This window comes from Heterodontus francisci, chromosome 34, assembly GCF_036365525.1.
Source record: "Heterodontus francisci isolate sHetFra1 chromosome 34, sHetFra1.hap1, whole genome shotgun sequence".
NCBI classification, from domain to species: Eukaryota; Metazoa; Chordata; class Chondrichthyes; order Heterodontiformes; family Heterodontidae; genus Heterodontus; species Heterodontus francisci.
In genome coordinates, this window is record NC_090404.1 from 27,738,772 (window position 1) to 27,743,439 (window position 4,668).

The window sequence follows — 4,668 nt, forward strand, 5'->3', positions numbered from 1 at the left end:
ACCCATCTCCCTCTATCTCTGTCTGTCTCTCTCTCTCTGCCTGCCTCTCTCACTCTCTGCCTGCCTCTTTCTCTCTCTGCCTGTCTCTCTCTCTCTGTGTATGTCTCTCTCTCTCTGTGTGTATGTCTCTCTCTCTCTGTGTCTGTCTCTCTCTCTCTGCCTGCCTCTCTCTCTCTCTGCCTGCCTCTCTCTCTCTGCCTGTCTCTCTCTCTCTCTGCCTGTCTCTCTCTCTCTCTTCCTGCCTCTCTCTCTCTCTTCCTGCCTCTCTCTCTCTTCCTGCCTCTCTCTCTCTTCCTGCCTCTCTCTCTTCCTGCCTCTCTGTCTTCCTGTCTCTCTCTCTGCCTGTCTCTCTCTCTGCCTGCCTCTCTCTCTCTCCCTGCCTCTCTCTCTCTCTGCCTGTCTCTCTCACTCCCTCTGCCTGCTCTCTCTCTGCCTGTCTCCCCCTCTGCTTGCCTTTCTCACACTCTCTCTCCCTCTCTCGCTCCCGCCCTCTGCCAGTCTCTCACTCTCTCTGCCTGTCTCTCACTCTCTCTGCCTGTCTCTCACGCTCTCTGCCTGTCTCTCACGCTCTCTGCCTGTCTCTCACTCTCTCTGCCTCTCTTACTCTCTCTGCCTGTCTCTCGCTCTCTCTGCCTGTCTCTCGCTCTCTCTGCCTGTCTCTCTCTCTCTTTGCCTCTCTCTCTCTCTCTCAGCCTCTCTCTCTCTCTCTCTCTCCCTCTCTCTCTCTGAGTGTGTGTGTCTCTCTCTCTCTGCCCCTGTCTCTCTCTGCCCCTGTCTGTCTCTCTTTCTCTGCCCCTGTCTCTCTCTCTCTCTCTGCCCCTGTCTCTCTCTCTCTCTGACCCATCTCCCTCTATCTCTGCCTGCCTCTCTCTCTCTCTGCCTGCCTCTCTCTCTCTCTGCCTCTCTTACTCTCTCTGCCTGTCTCTCACTCTCTCTGCCTGTCTCTCACGCTCTCTGCCTGTCTCTCACACTCTCTGCCTGTCTCTCACGCTCTCTGCCTGTCTCTCACTCTCTCTGCCTCTCTTACTCTCTCTGCCTGTCTCTCACTCTCTCTGCCTGTCTCTCACTCTCTCTGCCTGTCTCTCTCTCTCTGCTAGTCTCTCTCTCTGAGTGTGTGTGTGTCTCTCTCTCTGCCCCTGTCTCGCTCTCTCTGCCCCTGTCTCGCTCTCTCTGCCCCTGTCTCGCTCTCTCTGCCCCTGTCTCTCTCTCTTTCTCTGCCCTGTCTCTCTCTCTCTCTCTGACCCATCTCCCTCTATCTCTGTCTGTCTCTCTCTCTCTGCCTGCCACTCTCTCTCTCTGCCTGCCTCTCTCTCTCTTCCTGCCTCTCTCTCTCTCTCTTCCTGCCTCTCTCTCTGCCTGCCTCTCTCTCTCTCTGCCTGCCTCTCTCTCTCTGCCTGCCTCTCTTTCTCTGCCTGCCTGTCTCTCTCTCTGCCTGTCTCTCCCTCTGCCTGCCTCTCCCTCTTTCTGCCTTGATCTCACTCTCCCTCCCTCTCTCGCTCCCGCTCTCTGCCAGTCTCTCACTCTCTCGGCCTCTCTTACTCTCTCTGCTTGTCTCTCACTCTCTCTGCCTGTCTCTCACTCTCTCTGCCTGTCTCTCACTCTCTCTGCCTGTCTCTCACTCTCGCTGCCTGTCTCTCACTCTCTCTGCCTGCCTCTCACTCTCTCTGCCTACCTCTCTCTCTCTGCCTCTCTCTCTCTCTCTCTGCCTGTCTCCCTCTCTCTTTGCCTGTCTCTCTCTCTCTCTTTGCCTGTCCCTGTCTCTCTCTGCCTGCCTCTCACTCTCTGCCCCTGTCTCTTTCTCTCTCTGCCCCTGTCTCTCTCTGCCCCTGTCTCTCTCTCTTTCTCTGCCCCTGTCTCTCTCTCTCTCTCTGACCCATCTCCCTCTATCTCTGTCGGTCTCTCTCTCTCTGCCTGCCTCTCTCTCTCTGCCTGCCCCTCTCTCTCTCTCTACCTGCCTCTCTCTCTCTCTCTGCCTGCCTCTCTCTTTCTCTCTGCCTGCCTCTCTCTCTCTCTCTGCTTTTCTCTCTCTCTCTGCCTGCCTCTCGCTCTCTCTGCCTGTCTCTCCCTCTTTCTCTGCCTCTGTCGCTCTCTCTCTCTCTGACCCATCTCCCTCTATCTCTGTCTGTCTCGCACTCTCTTCCTGCCTCTCTCTCTCTCTTCCTGCCTCTCTCTCTCTCTTCATGCCTCTCTCTCTTCATGCCTCTCTCTCTGCCTGCCTCTCTCTCTCTCCCTCTGCCTGTCTCTCGCTCTCTCTGCCTGTCTCTCGCTCTCTCTGCCTGTCTCTCTCTCTCTTTGCCTCTCTCTCTCTCTCTCAGCCTCTCTCTCTCTCTCTCTGAGTGTGTGTGTGTCTCTCTCTCTGCCCCTGTCTCTCTCTGCCCCTGTCTCTCTCTCTTTCTCTGCCCCTGTCTCTCTCTCTCTCTGACCCATCTCCCTCTATCTCTGTCTGTCTCTCTCTCTCTGCCTGCCTCTCTCGCTCTCTGCCTGCCTCTCTCTCTCTCTGCCTGCCTCTCCCTCTTTCTCTGCCTCTGTCGCTCTCTCTCTCTCTGACCCATCTCCCTCTATCTCTGTCTGTCTCACTCTCTCTGCCTGCCTCTCTCTCTCTCTTCCTGCCTCTCTCTCTCTCTTCATGCCTCTCTCGCTTCATGCCTCTCTCTCTGCCTGCCTCTCACGCTCTATGCCTGTCTCTCACTCTCTCTGCCTGTCTCTCGCTCTCTCTGCCTGTCTCTCTCTCTCTCTCTTTGCCTCTCTCTCTCTCTCTCTCTCTGAGCCTCTCTCTCTCTCTCTCTCTCTCTCTCTCTCTCTCTCTCTCTCTGAGTGTGTGTGTGTGTCTCTCTCTGCCCCTGTCTCTCTCTCTTTCTCTGCCCCTGTCTCTCTCTCTCTCTGACCCATCTCCCTCTATCTCTGCCTGCCTCTCTCTCTCTCTGCCTCTCTCTCTCTCTCTGCCTGTCTCTCTCTCTCTGCCTGTCTCTCTCTCTCTCTTCCTGCCTTTCTCTCTCTTCCTGCCTTTCTCTCTCTTCCTGCCTCTCTGTCTCTTCCTGCCTCTCTCTCTGCCTGTCTCTCACTCTGCCTGCCTCTCTCTCTTTCTCTGCCTGTCTCTCTCTCACTCTCTCTCCCTCTCTCGCTCCCGCTCTCTGCCAGTCTCTCACGCTCTCTGCCTGTCTCTCACTCTCTCTGCCTGTCTCTCACTCTCTCTGCCTGTCTCTCACTCTCTCTGCCTCTCTTACTCTCTCTGCCTGTCTCTCACTCTCTCTGCCTGTCTCTCACTCTCTCTGCCTGTCTCTCACTCTCTCTGCCTGACTCTCACTCTCTCTGCCTCGCTCTCTCTCTCTCTGCCTCGCTCTCTCTCTCTCTGCCTCGCTCTCACTCTCTCTGCCTCGCTCTCTCTCTGCCTCGCTCTCTCTCTGCCTGCCTCTCCCTCTCGCTCTGCCTGCCTCTCTCTCTCTTTCTCTGCCTGCCTCTCTCTCTCTCTTTCTCCCTCCGTCTCTCTCTCTGCCTGCCTCTCTCACACTCTCTCTTCCTGCCTCTCTCACTCTCTCTCTGCCTGCCTCTCTCACTTTCTCTCTGCCTGCCTCTGTCTCTCTCTCTCTCTCCCTCTCTCTCACCCTTTGCCTACCTCTCCCTCTGCCGACCTCTCTCTCTCTGCCTGTCTGTCTTTCTCTCTGCCAACATCTCTCAGTCTCTGCCTGCTTTTCTCTCTATTTCTCTCCTTCTGTCTGCCTGCTTCTCTCACTCTGTCTGCCTGCTTCTCTCTCTGCTTGCCTCTTTGTCTCTCTGCCTGCCTCTCTCTCTCTGCCTGCTTCTGTCTCTCTCTCTTTCTCCCTCTCTCTGCCTGCCTCTCTCTCTCTCTCTGCCTGCCTCTCTCTCTCTCTGCCTGCCTCTTTCCCTCTCTCTCTCTGCCTGCCGCTCTCTCTCTCTCTATCTGCCACTCTGTCTGCCTCTCTCTCCCTGCATCTCTTTCTCTCTGCCTGCCTCTGTCTCCCTCTCTGCCTGGCTCTGTCTCTCTGCCTCTCTCTCTCTCTGCCTGGCTCTCTCTGTCACTGCCTTCCTCTCTCTCTCTCTCTCCATACGTTTTTCTCTCTCTCTCTGCCGGTCTATCACTCTATATCTGTCTCTCTCTGCCTGTCTCTCTCTGCCCCTGTCTCTCTCGCTCTCTCTCTCTCTGCCTCCTGCTCTCTATCTCTCTGTCTGCCTCTCTCTCTCTCTGCCTCTCCCTCCCTCTCTCTCTTTCTCTGCCCCTGCCTCCCTCTCTCTCTCTCTCTCTGCCTCTGTCTCTCTCTGGCTCTGTCTCTCTCTCCCTCTCTCTATCTCTGTCTCTCTCTCTGTATCTTTCTGTCACTCTGTCTGCTTCTCTCCAGCTGTCTCTGTCTTTCTGTCTGTCTGTCTCTCTCTCTCTCTCTCTCTTTGCCTCCCTCTCTGTCACTCTGCCTTCCTCTCCTTCTCACTCTGCCTGCCTCTCCCTCTCTCTCTCTCTGCCTGCCTCTCTCTCTCTGCGTGCCTCTCTCTCTCTTTCTGCCTGCCTCTCTCTCTCTTTCTCCCTCCGTCTCTCTCTCTCTGCCTGCCTCTTTCTCACTCTGCCTGCCTCTCAATTTCTCTCTGCCTGCCTCTCTCTCTCCCTCTGCCTGCCTCTCTCTCTCTACCTGCCCCTCTCTCTCTCACTCACTCACTGCC

The 4,668-nt window shown here is 56.0% G+C and overlaps 1 protein-coding gene across 1 annotated transcript in view; it reads right to left on the minus strand.

The window, feature by feature from the left end:
- LOC137348767 (zinc finger protein 850-like) overlaps nucleotides 1-4,668 on the minus strand; it is a 546,053-nt gene that overhangs the window by 469,035 nt on the left and 72,350 nt on the right. The gene's annotated exons all lie outside the window — the stretch shown is intronic.